This window comes from Mauremys mutica, chromosome 23 (genome assembly GCF_020497125.1).
Source record: "Mauremys mutica isolate MM-2020 ecotype Southern chromosome 23, ASM2049712v1, whole genome shotgun sequence".
Lineage (NCBI taxonomy): Eukaryota > Metazoa > Chordata > Testudines > Geoemydidae > Mauremys > Mauremys mutica.
In genome coordinates, this window is record NC_059094.1 from 21,339,483 (window position 1) to 21,363,371 (window position 23,889).

The window sequence follows — 23,889 nt, forward strand, 5'->3', positions numbered from 1 at the left end:
CACTTTCTCTTGCAAACTACTGCAAGGGGGAGGGATAGCTCAGTGGTTTGAGCATTGGCCTGCTAAACCCAGGGTTATGAGTTCAATCCTTGAGGGGGTCATTTAGCAATCAGGGGAACTGTCAAGGACAGTACTTGGTCCTTCTAGTGAAGGCAGGGAACTGGACCCGATGATCTTTCAAGGTCCCTTCCAGCTCTATGAGATAACTATATCTGTTTATTATATTATAATCCTTATTTAAGCCACTGTAATATGTCAGTGTGGATTTCAAATAAAAATGATAGCCTGGAAGAAGGCTATTCATAATGTAATGTTTGGTTCTAGCCACTTTAACCTAGACATTTTGTTTAAAGCAGCAACAGAAATGCAAGAGGATTATCAAAGAAAATCAGCATTAAGATTGTTTACTTGTTGAAGATATGCCTGTTGTACTCCCTGCAGGCTTCATATTAGAGCATTCCTCTAAAATGTAAGCATGTGCCTATATTAGCACAAATCAAACAGGTTCAGATTTACCTTGAAGGGAAATAATAGCAAATCAACTCAAAAAACCCTTTAGGCTACAGAAATAATGCAGCAGTAAACACCCATCTGTCATCTAATTCTACCTATTCTACCTAATTCTGCATTAAGATGGGTATGTTAGCCATTTGAATCCCAAATGACATCTGATCTTGAATAAATAATTATTGCTTTCCTGTTCCCATGGGTCTGAAAATCGGGAGTCCAATTTTCAGAGGTGCTGATAACTCATACTCTGAGCTGCAGGTGCTCAGCACTTCTGAAAATCAATTTTAATAAAAAGGGACAGAAACAAAACAGTCAGAAGGTAGAATCCTTTTAGAACAGCTATGTAAATTGTAATCTCATGGTACTATTAAATAAAAGGAATTCTTTATTTACATGTTTGATTTGCTTATATTTTAAATTATGAAAAAAATAATTTGCATTTGAACTATAGTTTTGAAATTATTATACAAAACACAAATGGGCTTAATGTGTGACATTTCCTAACAGATTATCACCCTCCATCTATATAAAGAAATGCTAAGAATTGCTGTTCCATCAAACACTTGAATTTACACAAACAGCTCTCTGAATACTTTAGAAATCATTTTCAGTTGGCACTTTTAGAAAAAATACTTCAAAACCGAGTTAAGTTATGCTGTAACTTGAGTGACTGCAACATCTGACCCCCAAAAAGCCCAACCATATTTTTCAAGTGTCAATCTACGTGCCAAATATGAATTTCCTAACCTTCAGCTTTAAAGAACCACAGCAAAAAGGTTAGAGTCAAGACTATAGTGCATTTTGTGAAGAGATATCATAGATTCAGAGAAATCAGAGAGGGAAATTACTTGTTTAAGAGACATTGCTGAAATAAAATCATATTTAGATGAAGTTTCCTCTCCTGTTGCTAACATTATTTTAAATCACTGAAACTGAGAGAAAAATTTACACTAGTTTACTTCACATTATTTATTGATGCTTTTGTATTTTGTTAGAAATGAGCCTGCACTGGGCTCTGAACTTCCTAGCTAATCCTTCTCTATAATGGGCTGAATGAATTTTGGGAACCTTCACATCCTGATCCAAACCCTGTAGCCTGGAGCTCTCTCTATATGAAGTTACTCTGAGCCACCACATGCCCTCTGCATGGGATTAGCTAAACACTTAAAAGGAAACAAATCAATTTAAAAACCACACTGTTGTCTGAAAATGTTTCATCTACCACTATTACACCCAACACCGAATGTCACTAACTAGAAGAGACTCAAGAGAAGAAGTATTCCTTTTTTTTCCCCCAGGTTGCTTCCTTTGTGCATTTGACAGCGGTTTATATATAGACAGCAACACTGTTTCCTTTTTTGGTTTGGGTCTTTAAACACAGCAACGGGGGAGATAATTTTTTATTTTTATTTTATTTTTTTTTAAGGAAAATGCAAATGTAAAATCACAAAACTTTGCAGGGAAGCTCCAGAGCATGGTAGAACAGAATACATCGCGCTCACACATATGCACACGCACAATGTACCAGACACTGGTACATGTGGGAGTCAGCAAGCATAAACAGGAAGTGCTTGCACTCAGGGGGAATGATAGGTGGGTAGAAAGTGGGATGCCTCATCCCAAGTACTCTGCTCTGTAATGGCTCCCAAGATCTGTGTCTTCATATACAAAGCGATGCACAAACATACACAAGCTATTTCTCCTACAGGCTATGAAAGATGAGAGAGGTTGATGTTATTTCTACTTTTAAAATTCCTGAAAGGCATTCAGATGATGTTGTCATGAGAACTGTATAAAGTACTTGCACAGATCAGACAGACAGATCTGCTTCAGCAGACAATCACCCTATGCTAATGCTCTCAATACAGTCACTTTTCAGAACAGATCTGTAGCTGGTGTAAATCAGTGTCGCTCTACCAACTAAGGCTCTGGCCCTTCATATCTGAAAACTTGATGCTTCCTGAGCTCCTTTTCTTGACACGACACTTAGCTCATGAAACAAGAGTTCATCATAAATCTTCATACATCAAGTATCACTGAGTTGCTTGCCGGGGGCATGCTCTAGGGGTTAGGCCAAGCCTTTGCACTCACCCAGCCTCTGGTCTGAAATGTCCAGGCAATCTGGTCATTAAAGGTTCAGCACTCTGGCTGAGTCCTGGAGAGTCCACTCCTTCCGGGGTTGTTAACAAACCCAAAAAAGAAATTAACACTAATGAGCAGTCCAGTAGGCTTGGTAAGGCTCTCTTTCTTCAGAGGACTTCTGGTAAGTTGTGGCCCCAACCACCAAATGTGGTTCAGCACTGGGCTTTCCTCTGTTCCTTCAGGGAAAGAGCCATCAGGCAGCGGTCATCTAAGAAGTTCTTGCCCTCTGCCAGTCCGTTATCAGAAGCTGAGGACTAGGGGCCTGCTCTCCTCTCTGGTATGCCCTCAACTGTGCTGTGTTCTCTCCTTTTAAGCTCCTCGTTCCAAATCTTAGATCTCTTGCAGGTGTGACGAGGTGGGGCTGACTGAGCCCACAACAGTTTATTACTCCTGTGTGCTCAGCATGGGGCTTATATACTCCATCACACAAAAATAAAAATAATTGATTTTAAATCTCATAGACCTCCTCCCATAAAAGAACAAGTAGTAGCAAGGTACAAAACTCATATATTGTTGGCAACATCACAGCACTGAAGTGCCTGTGAGGAAACTGGAAATGGGGGGGGGGTTTAATCCTGCATCCCTGCACAGAGCTGATGCAGGAAGGAAAGAAGAAAAGGCAAAACATTAATGAATCATGGGACTTTCTTTTCAGCAATGGACACAGAAGAGCTACTTGCCTATTAAAAGCAACGCTGTTTGGAGTCTAGACACTTTGGCAATTGGCTAATTCACTGATATGAAAAAATTACCCCTTTAGAGCCACCCAAATCTATTAGACTCCTGAGGATGTGCTGAGAAAGAGAGAATTATAAAAGGTTGATGCCACTTGCACTCAACTCTGAAATGAATAATCTATTATGTACAGTGATGAGATACACATATTAGTTATACAAAACTGGCCTAACAAGTATCTAACTTACCAGTATCTTACAGAATCCAGGATACCTTCAGAATGATTTTATTACTCATGCATCATTTTATGTTTGACATACATCTTAGTTATTCACATATATCATTATATATGCTACAGTGAAGTGAATGCTTATTAAAATCTAGCAAATAAGATTTAGGGTCTTTGTCAAAAATCACTTGTTATTTTCCTGTAACTTAAAGTCAAGAATAAGGTAAGGCATAAATATTGCACACAAAAAAAACCCATATAGAATGAATCTGTTTAAATAAAAAATATTTTCAAATATTTATTCTACCTTTTGAAAAAGTTTTAAAAACAGGATGGATGAGGTACAAACATCATATTTTGTGAACCTTTAGAATCCCAATTTACAGGGGCAATAGTGCAAGATTTCTCCTCTTCCAGTACAGATAGAAAGATAAACATACTCAGATATTTGTATTTAATCAGTCTATGTCCAATGTACTATAGAGAATAGGTAGTAGGATGATGAAGTGTCACAGTATGTGGATATCTCTAATTTACCATTTGAAAAAGCCTACAGTTAAAAAACAGGCTTGCTAGTAATGTATTTAAAACCATACCTGACATAATAAATGAAACAGAATAAATGTATACAGCAAGTGAGACTTCCAGGGAACAGGGGGAGACTTCGCACTTTTGCTGACAGTGACTTTACTGTCAGTGGCCTGTCTCTCTTGAAGGCAGCTGTCAATCACAGGCCATCTTTCTCTCCCACAGGAGTTCATTGTGCCCGCAGACAGTTGTGGAATAACTGCTCCTGGGCGTCAGAGCAGCAGATGGAGTGTATCTGTCAATCATTGTCACTAATTATTAACTTCTGTCACTCAGAGAAAGGCAACATATCTCTGCCTGATCCTCTGTGATTTGATCTGCTACGCCACCTCGGAGACAGACAGTTCAACCTTTCATTATGTGTCACACACACAGCGCTTTGCTGGGTCAGTCCCCGTGACTCAGTGTTCCAGCAGAATTCTATTTTAGCCACATAACATTACAGGGAGAAGCTTACATGAAGAATGCTCCTCTGTGTTCAAATACAACGGTCACTCATTTTCAGTAAACATTTTGAAGTGAGATAAATGGAGAGGTGCCAGCCTCTATTAGGATTCAAATGAACAAGCTAAACGAATATGCCAATTAACTCATTTTCATATGATGTGTCTGCTATTTATTAATTATTAAAACATTAATTATTTTATCTCAAACAAATAAATAAATACCAAAAAAAATGCTAAAAGGTATACCAGACTGAAATTTATTCTGGCAATGGAATTATCTTATTGTATAGATACCATATAGATACCAAAGTGACAGAGGCCTTATAAATAGCTACAATAGATAGATATCATTGTCCCTTCTTTAGATAGCTCAGAAAAATTACTTTGAACATTATAATCAAATCATTTCTTGACTGAACCTACATTTGTCAGAATCCTTTCCTTACTCTGCAATTTTAGATGCTATTGTTTATTTCACTGTTTTAATAAAAGTCCCCATGATGACATTAGATGTTCTCAGCTCACTGCTGGAGAAAGCCTTCTTCAGGCCTGCATGTAATCTTCACAAAGGAAGGCTGGACTGGAACCTATCCATGCTTGCCCACTACAGCTTAAAGTTGTGACACTGCTCAAATACATAACTAAGCAGATTGAAATTAATTTTGACCCTCACAGGTGAAGGCTAAAATTTTCAAAAGTACTTAAATGACTTAGGCTCCTGAGTCATATTTTCAAAGGAGACTGAGGGCCAGATTATCAAAAGTGTGTGGCACTTAAATATGTAGATAGGCACCTAGTAGGGTTTTCAAAAGCACCTAGGTACCTAACTTCCAGGATTCAGACACCTAGGTGCTTTTGAAAAATCTCACCAGGCAATATCTGTATCTTTAGACACCTAAATACTTCAAAAATCTGGTCCACAAAACACTTAAGTACCAATGACTTCCAGTGAGTTTAGGTTCAAAGGTACCTAGGTAAAATCTGAAAATGGAACTTCGAGTACAATTTTCAAAAGCACTGAACTTCTGAGTCACACCGCAACACAGTTTATACAAAATCTAGTCACTTTTTTTTAAAACAAGGAGTTAAAACTTGTAACTTACAAATATTAGTTGCAATCTATTCCATGAAATACAGAGTAATATTTCTATTTACTGTTATCTTTTGACATCCTTCTGGCTGCTGCAGCTAGTCTTCAACTGAGAAGATAACCCATCTCACATTTGTCAGATGCAGGCTGTCCCATTTGTAAAGCTCTCTTTCCCTTTGGAATGTGGCCCAGTGTACCACAAAACCAAAACCTTCAGCTTCACACCAATCATGCAGCCTATGGTTCACTTCCAGTATTATCTGTATTCTGCCTTTTCTTGCTCATGGGACTGGAAGGATCTCTGTGAAGATCACTTAAACTTTCCTTTTCTTTAGTTCTCTTCCAACACCCCTGAAGTCTTCTTTAATCTGTGCAGTTCCATGAGATATCAAATACAACTGGTTTAGTTTCTGATGAGATTATAAATTTGGTTGATAAAGATACCTGTATATATGCAATGTACTTAGACTTTTATAAGACCTTTGATTTAGGCGCATGACACTGATGAAAAATTAGCACTATACAGTAACAGTAAAGCACATGTGAAATGGATTAAGAACTGTCTGACAGGTCTCAAAGAGTAGTCATCAATGGGGAATCCTCACTGAATAGAGGTGTTTCTAATAAGGTTCCACAGTGATTGCTACTACGCCCAATGCTTTCAACATTTTTATCACTCATCCTGAAACAAATATAAAATCACTGCTGATAACATTTGCAGATAACACAAAGATAGGTGGACTGGTAAATAAGGATGAGGACAGGACAGTCATACACAGTGTAATCTGGCTCCATCGATAACCTGGGCCATTCAAAAAAAATTGTTTTAATACAGCCAAATGCAAAGTTATACCTTTAGGAACAAGGAATGCAGACCATACTTACAGTCCATCCCTGCCCCCAGGGACTGGAAAGTAGAGGCTCTGGAAAGGATTTAGGAGTCATAGGGGATGAGCAACTGAACATGGAATCCCCATGCAAAGCTGTGGCACAAAGGGCTAATTCAATCCTTGGTTCTATAAAGAGGGACGTATCGAGTAGGAATAGGAATAGGGACATGACTAACTTCTGTTTCTAGCATTGGTGAGGTCACTATTAAAATATTACACCCATTTCTGGTGTCCACATTTTTAAAGAGATGTTGAAAAACTGCAGAGTGTGGAATGGGAGGGGGACACAAAAATTGTTTCAAGACTAGAGAAGATGCCTTACAGTGAGAGACTTAAAGAGCTCAATCTATTTAGCTTATCAAAAAGAAGACTGAGAGGTGATTTGATTACAGTATATAAATACCTTTATGGGCAGAATATTCCAGCCACTAAAGGTTTCTTCAATCTGATGGAGAATGGCATAACATGAATCAATGGCTAAAAACTGAAGTCAGACAAAATTCAAATTAGAAATTAGGCAAAAATATATGAGTGAGGATGATTAACCACTGGAACAAACTACCAAGGGAAGTGAGGGATTCTCCACCTCTTGATGTCTTCAAGTCAAGACTGGATGCTTTTCTGTAAGATATGCTTTACTCAAGCACATGTTATTGGGCTCAATGGGAGAAATTTTATGTCCTGCATTATAAAAGAAGTCAGACTAGAAGATTTAATTGTTCTAGATAGATTTTTAAGGCCAAAAACCTATGAATCCTTCAGCCCAATACCATTCAACCTACCTACCACATCTGACTGGCTATTCACAAAATTATATTACTCAATCTCTCCCGTCTTGTCCAAAGAACACAGCACCAGTTTGGAATCAAGTCTCCAAAGCTTCATTTTAGAATTTAAGTTTCTTGATTAAATATGTTCCTGTGAATTCATACTTAAAGTTAGGATGAGATGGCTTAGAAATCTGCCATTAATCCATAATTCTCCCCAAGAAACACTGTAGGGTTCTGATACTGTTCGATCCAGATCCAAACTACCTATTGTTTTAGTTTTACTTTTGTTAACCTGACCAATGAGGTTCTGCAAACACATAACTATACTAGTTTTGCTCATCTCTATTCAAAATCCTCAATCACATTTCCATCATCTTCCAATCCTTCTGAATTCACTACACTCAGACATCAGAGTGACAAGAACAGGATAAATGATAGGAGGACTAAAGGGAAAACTTCTGGTGAAAATTTCATTGCAGTCTCTCAATTAACATTTTTACTCTTTCAGTTCATGCTCTTGTGCACCATTTAAAGAAAAAATGTCAATGTCTTCTATTATAAGGACTTTTTGCTTCAGCTCTTACTGGAAAAAGAAACCAAGTGACAAAGAGAGACCATCTCTACAGAATACTTCTCTATTTCAGCTCCTGACAATCTGCTGTCATTACAACTAGAAGCACATTTTATTTGCTTTCATAACCTTTGACAACTAGAATCACTAACAATATTTTTGTTGAAGAAACTTTTATAAAATATTACAATCAATTCAATTGCATTAACACATTTGAACCTCTAAGTTCAACACAGTGGAAAACACAATACTATTTTATTACATCAGCTGTCTGGTCACATATATATCATCTATAACTAAAATCAGAAGTATGGTGAGTCCTCTTTATCTAGAGTTTGCAAAAGGAATTATCTGACAGCTGAAAATGAAAAACTACTAATAAGCATTATGGTTTATTGAAAAATTTAAACAATGAGATTAAGGAAACTTTTGCAATATTAAGGAATGTATATGATACTATTTTACCTTGCTTGAAGAATTCCTTTGGGATTTCTTATGCTGTTATACCACAACTAAACTGTAGTATTATGTTAAGGAGTTCTGCCATTCTTCCTATATTCAGAACACATTTAAAATTAGGAGGGAATTGTCCTTCAGCATATTGCACTTCACTAAATTGTTTATATTTTTATTGGAACCATTTACCCCTCCAAATAACCAGAATAGAGGAACGAGAGGCAAAGCTCTACCTAACACTTCAATCTTTTAGTGCCTTAGGAGATACATTTTTAAAGACTTTTAAAAACATTTTTCTGAAGGCACACATTTAAGGATTGTGAAAAGGAAGTCTTTGTGGAGAGATTTTGCTGAGTGGGAAATCAGTGGAGGGGGTAGAGCCGAGGGGAGAGAAGCAGAGAAAAGCCCAATTACCTCACTTATTGCTAACAGAAAGAACGAAAAAAAAGAAAAACCACTGTCCTACACTCACTCAAGAAATGAGCTGAGGGGGAGAGAGAGTTGGGAGGCCAGAGTAAACAATGAAGTTGAGCAAACACTAAAAACATGTTTCCAGTACTATTAATGCAAATAAAACCAATGATTTTGATGCTTTAGTATTTACAACTAATCTCTGGGTGAAATTTCATCCTCAAATAAATATACTTGTTTGAGTGCAACTGAGTAAACATGGTCACATGTAAATACAGAGGCTGGCACAAAAAGCAACACCTATTTGTGCCAGAAATGATAAAAATGAGTCTTCAAACCAAGGAACAGAAAATACCGTTCTATTTCAGTGACCAACCACACAGATCAGATAGTGAATACTGCTTAATACTCACAACTCCTTTGTAAGCAATTTTTGGGCTCAAGTTTCTTTGCACAATGTTCACTGGACAATTATGAATAGGGCACTACCAAATTCATGGTCCATTTTGGTCAATTTCACAGTCAAGGCTTCTAGAGTCATGAAATTTACATGCAAATCTCAAATATTTTTATAGATATCTATGTGTGTACACACACACACACACACACAGTTGAGGAAAAAGGCTGGAAAACATGAACCCTAAAGGCTCAAAAACAGAAGGTGGAAAGGGACACAGAATTTGGTATTGCTTAGTATTCCAAAATTTTAGGAGACCTGACTCATGATTTTTTTAGTGATTGGGGTTGGCAATACCACCACTAACTTCTCCTCATAGACTAAGAATTTGTCTGCTTTTCTCCTAAACCAAGCAATCATCTGGTGATCCATCACTATTTCTTGGCAACACAGCTTCTGCATCTCCTTTACCACAAAATTTCAAGCATACATACTTGATGGTTCTTATGCCATTGTGAGTGGAAAGCTGTTTCAGTAGAAAAATCTAAAAACTAGCAATTAGGAGTCCTGGGTTCTATTCTTGGATCTTATAATGATGATCTATAAAAACTTGGGCAATTCACTTGGCCTCTCTGTGCCTTAGTTCCATCTCCCCCTCCCTTTGTAAGCCTTCTGATTCTTCCCTCTAACCTGCAAACATCTGCACAGTATATAGCAAATGACCCTCTGATAGGGTAAAAGACATGAGAACCTTTGAACACCAATCCAGATTTTGATATTGTATTCCTCATGATGATATTTGAATTCCTACTTTAGGAAAGACAGAGGAAGAACAATACAATTAAGAACATCTTAAAACTATCATTGTTAAAAATGAAATAGTGTGGCAGTTGCACAAAACAGAAGCTCCCCTACCAAACAGGTACAGAATCGGAGCCAAACAGATCCTATTCAGTTTCAAGGCCATGTCTTGGGAGAGTATTTTACATGCAAACATCCAGCATTATGTTCAGTGCAAAGGTTTTAATAGGCTACTTATATATAGTATTATAATTTCTATGTGGTCATTAACATGATGGACAGCAGTAGTGGTAAATATCATTTATCAGACTATTGCTTTTCCCAGGCTAATAGGAAAGTACCCCTCTAATATTGGAGAACAATCCTTCTGTACTATCTATTTCAAAGCATCTCACACCCAACCTAATGAAAGGGCCACTGTAGCTCTAGCAAGTCTTTTTTTTATTCCCCAGAGAACTGAGAAGAGCAATAAAAACCCTTCTTACCAAATAAAGCAGAGATGTTTTGTACCATTACAGAAAATGCGCCAAACCTGATAGTCCTAATGTTTGATTCTGAATATGACTGTCATGAAACAAGTGCAAGCCTTCAGCAACCGCGGCTGCCTGATTAGTCTCACAGTCACTCCAACGAGCTATCAGCTTCCCAGCATGAAGTTCTACTGCATCACTGCTCCAAGCCTTTAGGCAAAGGATTCTAATAATGAGTCACAGTGCCGTGACTGAGGCCACACTTCTGCTCTGGTAAGCTGCTTGCTGAGAGGGACTGCATGCTCCCTCATTATCATTTTATAGTTTTTTTTATTTGTTCTTTTGTATTCATTTTCCTTCCCCCAAATGCTTAGTACATTACAGTCAGAGTACTTAGTGTTACCACCAAGGCAGAAGGAATATGCCCTGGTTTAATAACCTTCTATTATGAGGTACTGTTATAAAAAAAACTTATGATCAGTCCAAGCATTATAGAAAGAATCAGGTTTGTCCTATACCAGCTTCTGGCAAAATAGATAAATAGACACTATTATAACAATGTGATTGATGTTATCATGAGAAAATATTTTATACCTCTGTCTCTCTTTCATGTATGGTGTCCCAAATGAGTCAGTTATTCGGTATGAGATTTGTGGGTGTAGCTATGCAGTAATTATGTACTTATATGGTAAATAGAAGGTAAAGGAGAAAGGAACTTAGAGCAGGAACACAAGAGACATATAGGCCTAGATTTATAAGAATAGCTTAAAAAGTTAGCATATTTATAAGGCCTTATACCCAAACAGGAGTAGGGTATAACAGTGATCTTAAGTCACAAGATGACACAAGGCTTTGTTTATTGTTTTGCAATAAGCACAAGTGTTGAAAGTTGTTGATAGGTAGCCACGAGAATGCAGTTTGTACCATTCTGGGGTATTTTTGGAGGGGAATATCAGCAGATGTTTAACCACAACAGTAATCCAATGGACATATATGTTAATAAGCATAACCTAATTAATATACTAACCTATAGGATAAGGACACCCTAATATTATGAGGGCGAGGAAGTTAAGGTATGGTGAAGGAGGAAAGAGCTACACGTAGATATGCATGATGGACATCAAGGCCTATAAAATATCCAGTCTTAAGTACAGCTGTTGAAGTTCTTCACTGGCATGCCAAAGTCAGACTAGGATTTGCCTCAACCCTTAGAGCTCTCATCACAGATAGAGTGAGTATATACCTGTAATGGTGAAGGTCATCCTAGAGTGCTATATTATAGATTCATAGACTCTAGGACTGGAAGGGACCTCGAGAGGTCATCGAGTCCAGTGCCCTCATGGCAGGACCAAATACTGTAGACCATCCCTGATAGACATTTATCAAACCTACTCTTAAATATCTCCAGAGATGGGGATTCTACAACCTCCCTAGGCAATTTATTCCAGTGTTTTACCACCCTGACAGGATCTTTTTCCTAATGACCAACCTAAACCTCCCTTGCTGCAATTTAAGCCCATTGCTTCTTGTTCTATCCTTAGAGGCTAAGGTGAACAAGTTTTCTCCCTCCTCCTTATGACACCCTTTTAAATACTTGAAAACTGCTATCATGTCCCCTCTCAGTCTTCTCTTTTCCAAACTAAACAAACCCAATTCTTTCAGCCTTCCTTCATAGGTCATGTTCTCTAGCTCTTTAATCATTCTTGTTATTCTTCTCTGGACCCTCTCCAATTTCTCCACATCGTTCTTGAAATGCGGTGCCCAGAACTGGACACAATACTCCAGTTGAGGCCTAACCAGCGCAGAGTAGAGCGGAAGAATGACTTCTCGTGTCTTGCTCACAACACACCTGTTAATGCATCCCAGAATCACGTTTGCTTTTTTTGCAACAGCATCACACTGTTGACTCACATTTAGTTTGTGGTCCACTATAACCCCTAGATCCCTTTCTGCCATACTCCTTCCTAGACAGTCTCTTCCCATTCTCTATGTGTGAAACTGATTGTTCCTTCCTAAGTGGAGCACTTTGCATTTGTCTTTATTAAACTTCATCCTGTTTACCTCAGACCATTTCTCCAATTTGTCCAGATCATTTTGAATTATGACCCTGTCCTCCAAAGCAGTTGCAATCCCTCCCAGTTTGGTATCAACTGCAAACTTAACAAGCGTCTTTCTATGCCAATAGCTAAGTCGTTGATGAAGATATTGAATAGAGCCAGTCCCAAAACAGACTCCTGCGGAACCCCACTTGTTATACCTTTCCAGCAGGATTGGGAACCATTAATAACTACTCTCTGAGTAGTTATTTCTACTCTCTGAGTAGTTCTCTCTCTTTACTTTCTGGATTTCTTTATTTATTGAACTAATCATTGCAGTAATAAAAGTTTTACAGTTACAAAAGGTTTTCTCTGAGTATGACCATTGTTGGCTCCCAAAGCAGTAACTCTGATAATACTGGGCCTGAACTAGGGACAAGAACCTTCCAAATGACAGAATGCTAATGGGGAATTTCAATCAATAATCAATAGATCAGGCAACTGGGGATAAAGGATTATATCACTAGATTCTACGATAACAGAAGCATTAGAATGCAGATAGAGAGACCAGAGAATATGGTAGAAGTGAAACAATACAGACTAGTACAGTTCTGAGCAACTGACTCTTTAAAAGATAGACGAATGAGAGATTCTAGAAAATAATAACTATGACTAACCTGACCAATCACTTTAAGGAAGTGGAGGTTGGGTAGGGAGATATGATAACTGCAAGTATCTGGATAGTGTAACACTGAAAAGGGAGAAGAATTACCTAGGGTGGTCCAAGTGGTAAAACAAAATAATAGGATTAAATAATGTGAAGGCAAATTCAGGATAAGCAACGGAAAAGAAAGCTATTAAACTCTGGAACCTCCATCACATATGTTATTTAAAATGCATAAAGATAATGAGACTACACTACAGCAAACAATCCTGCACTGGCCAGTGGAACAGACAAGAGCCTAACACAGCTTTTACAGGTTTCAGACTGGTAGCCGTGTTAGTCTGTATCAGCAAAAAAGAATGAGGAGTACTTGTGGCACCTTAGCTGCATGCATCCGATGAAGTGGGTTTTAGCCCACACAAGCTTATGCCCAAATAAATTTGTTAGTCTCTAAGGTGCAAAAGTACTCCTCGTTCTTTTTACAGCTTTTACATTATTTCCTAAAAGCCTCTACACCCAAGATAAACCGCTCCACAGAGTTATGGCTCTGCCTATGTTCATGAAAAATATCAACTTTTCCAAATCACTAGTGAGTACATAGTTTTTTTCATTCTAAAACTACAAAGTACTCACTGCAAACACAGTCAGAAAAACAGAGCCCATGTACTCATAATTAGGTGTGGGATTTGGCATCTGACAAGGATTCTAGAGTTACCTAAAGTACTCTCTTAACTGCATGCTTTCTGTACGCCACCGCCTGAAGGAGAACATGGAAACAGGAGAAGAAGCACAGTAAGAAAATATTGGAGGGTGAGAGGGAAAGAGCTCAAACCTTCTCAGCCCTCTCTAAATAAAAACCAGGGGGTATGTGGGATGTTGTACAAACAGATTGACAGAGGAATTCATATATTTGTGCTGATCTGCAATTTGGCAACTAGAATATATGATTGTTGAGGAAAGTTCTACCTCTCTTGTTACTTATACGGTTCTCATCACAATAGTGTTGGAGCACCAGAGAGTTCTTATGTGAACAAAGTAAAGAAGGGAGCTCTGAGGAACCTGCAATTTCAGCTTATTGACATTTAACTATTTAATCATATGGACTGCATCCTATAAATTTCACCTTGCGCTGGAATGAAGCTTCAAACTCAAAAGAAGCTTACCTAAATCCAGTTTTGCAAGATTTCAGGTGAAAACCATAAATAATTCCCAGCTCAAGAAAGGCTCCTGCAAAATTCAGTCCAGGCTGATCTGAAAAGTTAGTGAAACTCTGCAAATTTGACCCAAGCTTCGGGTTAACAACAAAAGCCTGTTGTGCACCTCTAAATAAAGTCACTGGTACATCTAGTCAGTGGTCACACTTCCCAGGCACCTCCCCCCAACCCCACTTTTTTTTTGGCTTATTCTTTACTAAGCTGGAAGTTAGACCAGACTGAGACTAAAATGCTCAATTCCCCTCATGAGTAACTAATTTTACTAGTTCTCTAGTTCTCATTTTCTTTTACTATTAAGCATTCATTCAGAATGCAAAGCAGGAAGAAATGGTAGAAAGCACTTATTTTGACAGTATCACATGTTTTCCAGGAAGTCCACACCAACATTACTATTGTTACGTACAAAATAGAGAAAGGAAAGGATAAAAAATAAAACAAAATATTGGACCAGATCATCCTCCGGTATAAATCAACATAGGACCACTGAGGCCAAATGAGTTACACAAATTTATATGAGTGGAGGATCTGTCTCATAATAAACAGGACAAGGATTAAATGAAACCAAGCAAAGGTTTGAATCACAGTGTTATTAAAAAGTCACATGAGTATGAATTAAGCTAAAGAGGCAAATAGGGAAAAATAGGCAAGAGAAATACACACACTAGGGAAAAATTCCAGAGTTGCACACCAATCCTCACTCCTTATTCTCTGCACCTAACACAAGGACAGAGAGAGTGAGAGAAAGAGCACAGCCTTCTTACAAATACATAAAGCACCTAGCATTGTCAGAAATAAATACTAACCAAAAGTAGTAGTAATATTTTCCAGAAAGTGGGACAGTACCACAGATACACTAAACACAACAGCAGAATCTCATGTCTAGCCTGAATTTGGATGATGAGGATTGATCCACATAGCAGAGACTGGGACATTTCCTTTCTTACTTGTAATTTTCTCATCTTTTTCATTCTTTTTGAGACCAAACTTCATTCCATATTAGCAGCATATGGCAGTGGGCTGGGGAGAGGAGGCTTCACAGAGATACAGAACACAAGAAAGAAAAAGAAAATGTGTGAAAAAAATTAGATGATGAGATTGTGTTCAGAGTTTCTTATGCCGTGAAAAAAAACTCAATGCCCAATGTGCCTATACAATACATGTAGCAGTAAGAGACAGTGCATGAAACAGGCGTCTATGTTCAACCCACACAGAAACTAAGACAGAAATATCTACCACCACCACATCACCCACACTGTAAACCCAGGTTCCAAAACAACTTACGTTCCACAAACAAATACAGTGTAGGATATAAAGGAATAACGAAACTTGGCTTTGATATTAGTGCATCATTCCAATACTTCATACCCAACATGGTTCAGGTGGCACTAACTGCTAGACTGGAGAATGCAAAGAAAAACTGAGGAAATGGGGAGGGGTTTGGGAGCATAAATATCTTTTACAAGTCTACTGTTCCAAATCCATAACACATGTTTGAAAGTATGGGTACGTCTACACTACGGGACTATTCCGAATTTGCATAAACCGGTTTTGTAAAACAGATTTTATAAAATCGATTGCGCGCGGCCACACTAAGCACATTAATTCGGTGGTGTGCGTCCGCGGTCCGAGGCTAGCGTCGGCTTCTGGAGCGTTGCACTGTGGGTAGCTATTCCCTAGCTATCCCATAGTTCCCGCAGCCTCCCCCGCCGCCCCTTGGAACTTCCGGGTTGAGATCCCAGTGCCTGATGGGGCAAAAATCATTGTCGCGGGTGGTTCTGGGTAAATGTCGTTAGTCACTCCTTCCTCTGGGAAAGCAACGGCAGACAAGCATTTCGCGCCTTTTTCCCCTGGATTGCCCTGGCAGATGCCATAGCATGGCAATCATGGAGCTTGTTTTGCCTTTTGTGACTCTCACCGTATGTGTACTAGATGCCGCTCACAGAGGCGATTCAGCAGCGCTACACAGAAGCATGCTTTTGCTTTTGCATGACAGCAGAGATGGTTACCAGCCATATTGCACCATCCAAACCCTTCCATAAATTGGAACTAAGATGATCATGGCTACCAGTCCTTTTGTACCATTTGCTGCTGTCATAAGTGCCCCTGGCTGCTCTTAGCCAGGGGCGCAAAAGCCAAAATTGGGAATGACTCCCTGAGTCAATCCCTCCTTTTTGGTATCTAAAAATAGAATCAGTCCTGCCTAGAATATAGGCAAGTGTACTAGATAACCACTGTATCATAGAACCAGAGAGCACAGCTGCTCTGTGTCAGATCCTGCAGAAATTATGATCTGTATGCTATTCACAGGGGGTGCTCCTGTAACAACAACACCTGTTCATTCCGTTCTTACCCCAGCCTTCCTGGGCTACCATACCATTGTCCCCCCACTTGTGTGATGAAGTAATAAAGAATGCAGGAATAAGACATGGTGACTTGTTAGTGAGAAATGAGTGGAAGGCAGCCTCCAGCTGCTATGATAGTCCAGACAGGACATTAAGCAGTGTGTAGGAGAGAAGCCCAGCATCCCTCTGCTAGTCCAGGGGCAACTGAATCTTTTCTTTACACATGAAGGGTGGGGGCTGATGGAGCTCAGCCCCCTGTTGCTATGATGACGATGGTTACCAGACATATTGCACCATCCACCACCAGAAAAAATTAGGGCCAGGCGCCCTTGATCGACCTGACGGATGCTAGTCAGCATGGTTACTGCCCCATGTGCCAATAGGCTGATGACGAGGACGGTTACCAGTCCTTTTGTACCATCAGCCACCCATGGCAGGGGGGGAGTGATGATGTTGGTGTTGACGGCTGCAGCATCGTGTCTATCTGCAGCATTCAGTAAAGATAGGGTGACATGTAAAAGAGTCAGAGGATTGTTTTCCCTTTCGCTTCTGGGGGTGTGTGTGGGGGGTGAGTAGATTGCCAAGCTATGCCCTGACCCACCGCGGACACTGTGTTTGACCCTAGAAGCATTTGGAGCTCAGCCAAGAATGCAAATACTTTTCGGAGGCTGCAGGAACTGTGGGATAGCTTCAGTCCTCCAGTCCATGAGCGTCCATTTGATTCTTTGTCTTTCCATTACGCTTGTCACGCTGCAGTGCGCTGAGTCCCTGCTATGGCGTCTGTCTGGAGATTTTTAAAAAAGGATTCTGAATTTCATCTTCTGTAACGGAGCGCTGATAGAACGGATTTGCCTGCCCTTACAGCGATCACATCCGCATGGTCCGTGCTGGAGTTCTTTTTTTATTTTGATTTCAGACTGCATCGCCACCCGTGCTGATCGGAGATCCACGCTGGGCAAACAGGAAATATTCAAAAGTTCGCGGGGCTTTTCCTGTCTACCTGACCACTGCATCCGAGTTCAGATTGCGGTCCAGAGCGGTCACTGGTGCACTGTGGGATAGCTCCCGGAGGCCAATGCCGTCGATCAGCGTCCACACTAACCCTAATCTGATATGTTAATACCGATACTAGCGTTACTCCTTTCGTTAGGGAGGAGTACAGAAACCGGTTTAAAGAGCCATTAAAATCGATATAAGGTGCCTCCTAGTGTGGACGGTTGTGGCGTTAAATCGGTTTTACGCTCCTAAAACCGGCTTAAACGCCTAGTGTAGACCAGGCCTATGTTTGGTAAGATACAATTATGGGCTTGATTCATCCCTTCCAGTGTAAGAGTATGTACACTGCTCTCCCACAACCCACAGGAGGTGCTGTGTCCCGGGGTGATTCAACCCCAGGAGAGCAGAGTGGTTCTCTGCACTACAGCCTTCTCCTGGGGAGCTTCTTATGCCATGTAAAAAAATCAACTTACTTTTCCTGGTGGATATTTTATGATGCATGCATAGAATGTAGTATGGCTATGAAAATACAAATGCCCATCACAAGAGACCCAAACAATGAAAAGTAGCATAGGGTTGAAGGGTTAAAAGAATCAAAAAAAATTTTTGGAGAAAGAGCAGATCTTGGGAGACCAGATGCCACAAAGCAAAGCTACTTTCACTTAATAAAACCAAAACATAAAAATTGAGAATGCAGGGGAGGATTAAGTATTTTAAAGGGTTACAACAGACAGCTATTACAGACAGCTCCAGGGAAATGGCATAGAGAGGGGAGCAGGTCCAACTGGGATAAATGATGTGTCTAAGTGGTAAATTATGTCCTCACTACTACAACCCCATCTGAAATCAGTGGAGTTGCATGGGTGTAAATGACAGAAGAAACTGATGAAAAATGTCCAATGCCTGACACTAATGAATATCCTTTTTCATATCATTGAGTAAAAACAGTGCCCACTCAAGACAGGGAAGTATGCAAGTATCACCCAGGTTATTATTTTACATCCTAAGTAATGTTCACTATGACACTAGACTACAAAACTTTTCTGCATTATTTTTCCATTTACTTCGTTGAATGGATTTATACCCCTCATAACTGGACATAGGAGCTATAGTCCTATAGACTTTATTTTTTAAAAGGTTAAGTGTCTATAATAAATGGCCAAATCTGATCTTTTGAACCTGTGCCCTGTATGGCAATAACCACCTTGACACTGATTGTTTCAATGCATCACAGGTCAGATTCCTTAAATTTACTTTGCCACAGCCCTGTTGATGCAGGCTGTACCCTATACATTTCCCAGGTTAACAGCTACAGTTCAAAAACCTTAAGGAGAAAAATTAAAAGAAGAATTGACAAGTTAGAGACCACTAGTATTGTAATGGTACTACTGAGGTATTCTCACCATTAGCACCACAAGTGTATTGCTGTTCTCAGTATCAGAAGATTTTCACCATGTGATCTGTATGGAGAAATGCCAGCTCCTACAATTCTTTTTAACAGTCTCTTGCACGTCAAAATTCAAACCCTATTAACTATCACACTTAAAATGTGACTTGTTTATGGGGTCATAGTCTTGATATTTCTTTTGATATTTTATTGTTTTCTATAGCTTGAATGTCCAATAAAAGCAGGTGTTCTTCACTCTAAAGAGTTGGCTGTGAACCTGAAAATGCATACTCCAAACAGGAAAATCTTGATGAAAAATAATAAACCTTAATCTCGTTAGGATCCCTTGGCAAGGGGGCAGGGCTAATTCAGGGAGAACAGGGGTTTAAAAAACCAGCTCCTAAACCACCAGAAGAGTTAGTGACTAGGAGCAGCAAACAGGGTTGTGCAAGGCAGTTTAGGCCTGGTCTACACTGGTGGTGGGGGAGGGGATCGATCTAAGATACGCAACTTCAGCTACGAGAATAGCGTAGCTGAAGTTGACGTATCTTAAATCAACTTAGAATCACTTACTTCGTGTCCTCGCGGTGCAGGATCGACAGCCGCTGCTCCCTTGTCGACTTTGCTTCCACCTCTCGCCGAGCTGGAGTTCAGCAGTCGACGGGAGCGCAATCGGGGATCGATTTATTGCATCTACACTACATGTGATCAATCGATCCCTGATAGATCGATTGCTACCTGCCGGTAGATGTACCCTTAGAGAGGGAGTGCGAAAAGTAGATACACCTAACACACTAAACTTAGGCCAATAAACCATCCTTTAAAAACAACCAACCAAACAAACAAAAAACCCTCCAAGAGTAGAATGCAGGTAGAAGTCAGGCAGCAGAGTGGGGATTATCCACTTTATCACACTGAATGCTGCATGTACAATTACCTGCCTTGTGGACAAGTGGCATGTGTGTGCATCCAGTGCAAGCAGTTATTGCCCTCAGAGACCAAGTACAGGCTTTTAAAACCAAAGTGCCTGAACTGGAAGAAGCAAGGGAGACAGATGAGACTTTCTGGGACCCAGTACAGTGGTCCCTGTTCCAGTTTGACAACCTCTGTGCTGTTGAGGAGGATGAAAGTCTTACGAAAGGAGAACATCAAGCTGAAGCAGAGTGACACTCCTTCCTGATGATGTCATGGTATCCTCTCACACTGAGGATACTCCTCTGGGAGAGGAGACCCCAGTTATTAGGAAGAGACAGGCAATACCAATGTGTGATTCAATTATTAGAAATATAGATAGTTGGGTTTGTGATAAATGGGAGAACTGATTGTGAATTCCCTGTCGGGTGCCAAGGTTGGGGATCTCGCAAGATACCTAGACAGACGTATCTGCAGTACTGGGAAGGAGCTGGTGGTTGTGGTACATGTAGGTACCAATGACATAGGGAAGGATAGGAGAGAGGTCCTGGAGGACAAATTTAGGCTGCGAGGTAAGAGACTAAAGTGCAAGACCTCCATGGCAGCATTCTGTGAAATGCTTCCAGTTTCATACGCAGAAGCAGTTAGACAGCCAGAACTGCAGGGTATCAATGTGTGGATGAGACAATGGTGTTGGGTGGAATAATTTAGGTTTATCAGGAACCGAGAAACTTTTTGGGAAAGGAAGAGCCTATACCAGAAGGATGGGCTCCACTTAAACCAAAACAGAACCAGACTGCTGGCATGTAAAATTAAAAAGATTATAGGGGAGTTTTAAACTAATTGCTGGGGAAAGCCAATAGGTGTGGAGGAGCACATGATTCAGATGGAGACATCCCTCAGGGGAGGATTTATTAAAGGGGATACTCTATATCCTAATAAAGGGGACAGGCTAGAAGTACAGGTAGGAACTGAAGAGAAACAGTTGAACAAAAAAGAATCCCATCCAATTACATTGTATGAAGGAAGACAGTATTGACAAATTTTTAAGAGCTTGTATACAAATGCTAGGTTTCAGAGTAGCAGCCGTGTTAGTCTGTATCCGCAAAAAGAACAGGAGTACTTGTGGCACCTTAAAGACTAACAAATTTATTTTAGCATGAGCTTTCGTGAGCTGCAGCTCACTTCTTCGGATGCATAGAATGGAACACACAGACAGGGGATATTTATACATACAGAGAACATGAAAAGGTGGAAGTATGCATAACAACAGGCAGAGTCTAATCAATTGAGATGAGCTATCGTCAGCAGGAGGAAAAAAAACTTTTTGAAGTGATAATTAAGATGGCCCATAGAAGGTGTGAGGAGAACTTAACATAGGGAAATAGATTCAATTGGTGTAATGACCCAACCATTCCCAGTCTTTGTTTAGGCCACAGTTAATAGTATCTAGTTTGCATATTAATTCAAGTTCAGCGGTTTCTCTTTGGAGTCTGTTTTTGAAGTTTTTTTGTTGCAAAATTGCCACCTTCAAGTCTGTCACTGAGTGGTTCGAGAGGTTGAAGTGTTCTCCCACTGGTTTTTGAATGTTATGATTCCTGATGTCAGATTTGTGTCCATTTATTCTTTTGCGTAGAATGCTGGAATTCTAAATACTAAGATGAGTGAACTTGAGGGTCTGGTATTAAATGAGGATGTTGATAAACTAGACATCACAGAAATTTGATGGAACAATTATAATTAATGGGACACAGTAAAACAGAGTATAAAATATATAGGCATGACAGAGTAGGTAGTGCTGGTGGAGGAATGGCACTATATGTGAAAGAAGCAGTGGCACCACTGTATGCTCTCTAATGTAGCCACTGTAAGTTGACAGGAGAGAGCTGTCCCATTGGCTTAACTACTCCAGCCTCTGTGAGCAGCAGATGCTGTCCCAAATGAGCGCTTATGTCGGTGTAACTTATGTCGCTCATTGTGGATAGTTGTCTGAAAACATCTGCTCAATGTACAGCAGCAATCGAAAAAGCTAACAATGTTAGGAACCATTAGGAAAGGGACAGGTAAGATAGAAAATATCATGCCGCTCTATCAAGGTACGCTGACATCTTGAATAATGTGCACATTTCTGGTGCCCTGTCTCAAAAGAGATATTAGAATTGGAATAGGCACAGAGAAGGGCAAACAAAAAGATTAAGGGTATGGAACAGCTTTCATCACATGAGAAAATATTAAAAAGACTGTGACAGATTGGGTCAGAGAGACCCCCTTGGGAACTGCCACCTGATGTGCTGAGATTAACTCTAAGCCGGTTTTCCCTGGCAGCTTGGGACTTCAGTACCCTGTCTTGTTGAGCCAGACACGCTAGCCTGTTGCAAACACAGACCCAGGTCTGAACCATGTCCCCCAAAAGTGCAGACTTAACTGAAAACAGCTTAAGAAGTGCTCCTGTCTCCAGCACCCAGATACCCAGTTCCCAATGGGGTCCAAACCCCAAATAAATCCATTTTTCTCTGTATAAAGCTTATACAGGCATAATAGCGCAGACTCACCACCGCTAGTGCCTCCTGCTGGTTGCTCTGGAGCGCCCCCTGCGGGTGGTGTCTTGCTTGTTGTCTACCCTACTCAGCTGTTTTGGACCCATGTTACTCCCCCACTCAGCGGTGAAATCTAGTCTTTTGTGTACTTTTACCTTGTACTATACAGATATCACAGGGGAGACCAGCGTTTCTCATATTGGGTGTCCTGACCCAAAAGGGAGTTGCAGGGGGGTCACAAGGTTATTTTAGGTAGGTCATGGTATTTCCACCCTTACTTCTGCTCCGACTTCAGATCTTGGCAACCAGAGAGCGGCAGCTGTTGGCCAGACACCCAGCTCTTATTTCTGTACTGATGCCTTCAGAGCTGGGTGGCCAAACAGAGGCGGCTGCTGACTGAAGGCCGAGCTCTGAAGGCTGCAGCACAAAAGTAAGGATGGCAATACCATATCATGCCATCCTTACTTCTGTGCTGCTGCTGGTGGCGACTCTGCCTTCAGAGCTGGGCTCCCGGGCAGCAGCCCCTGCTCTCCAGCTGCTCAGCTCTGAAGGCAGTGCTGCCACTAGCAGCAATGCAGAAGTAAGGGTAGCAGTACTGCAACCTCCCCACCCCCCACAATAACCTTTGAACCCCCTCAAAACTCCTTTTTCGGTCAGGACCCCTACAATTACAACACTGTGAAATTTCAGACTTAAATAGCTGAAATTATGACATTTATTATTTTTTAAATCCTATGACCTTGAAATTGACCAAAACCAACTGTGAAGTTGGTAGGGCATTACTGATGAGGTGGGTATCAACGACTGAAGAATGACAGCAAAGCTCGTCTGATTTGCACTCATTAGCTATCAGATACACACCCACACCCCTTTATCCAGTTCATGCTTGTTTCAATAATTTTGTACTCTGCAAAAAAGAGTCATTGGTGATGAGAGGGGAAAGGTAAAGTCATCAAAATAGTTGTTTCACAAAATTACAAAGTTTCTATAGAAAGTTTTATTATTTATATACCAGTAGCACCTAGAGGCCCCAACCAAGGTCAGAATCTCATTGTAGTAGCTGGTGTATGTAATGCTTAGTAACTCTCCCTGTCCTGGAGAGTTTGCAATCTAAAAAAGATAACACAAAAAGAACATATGATAATCTCCATTTTACAGATGAGGAACTGAGGCAGAGAGATAAAGTGACTTCCCCAAATACACACATGGAATCCAGATCCCATGGCTCCCAGTCCAATAAATTAAGCATAAGATCATCCTTTCTTTCTCAGCTGTAATTCATCCTTCAAATTGGGGTGGGAGGTAGGGAAATAATGTGTAAATATTGCCCCTTCCTCCGAACAACTCAATCCTGC

At 40.2% G+C, this 23,889-nt stretch overlaps 1 long non-coding RNA gene across 1 annotated transcript; it reads right to left on the bottom strand.

Annotated features, from left to right (window-relative positions):
* Positions 1-5,514: 5,514 nt before the first annotated feature.
* On the bottom strand, positions 5,515-23,645 carry LOC123355220. Its single transcript, XR_006575017.1, has 4 exons — positions 23,547-23,645; positions 8,377-8,463; positions 6,974-7,054; positions 5,515-6,048 (listed from the first exon to the last, which is right to left on the bottom strand). It is a non-coding gene; the product is annotated as an uncharacterized LOC123355220 (long non-coding RNA).
* Between the last annotated feature and the right edge of the window lie 244 nt (positions 23,646-23,889).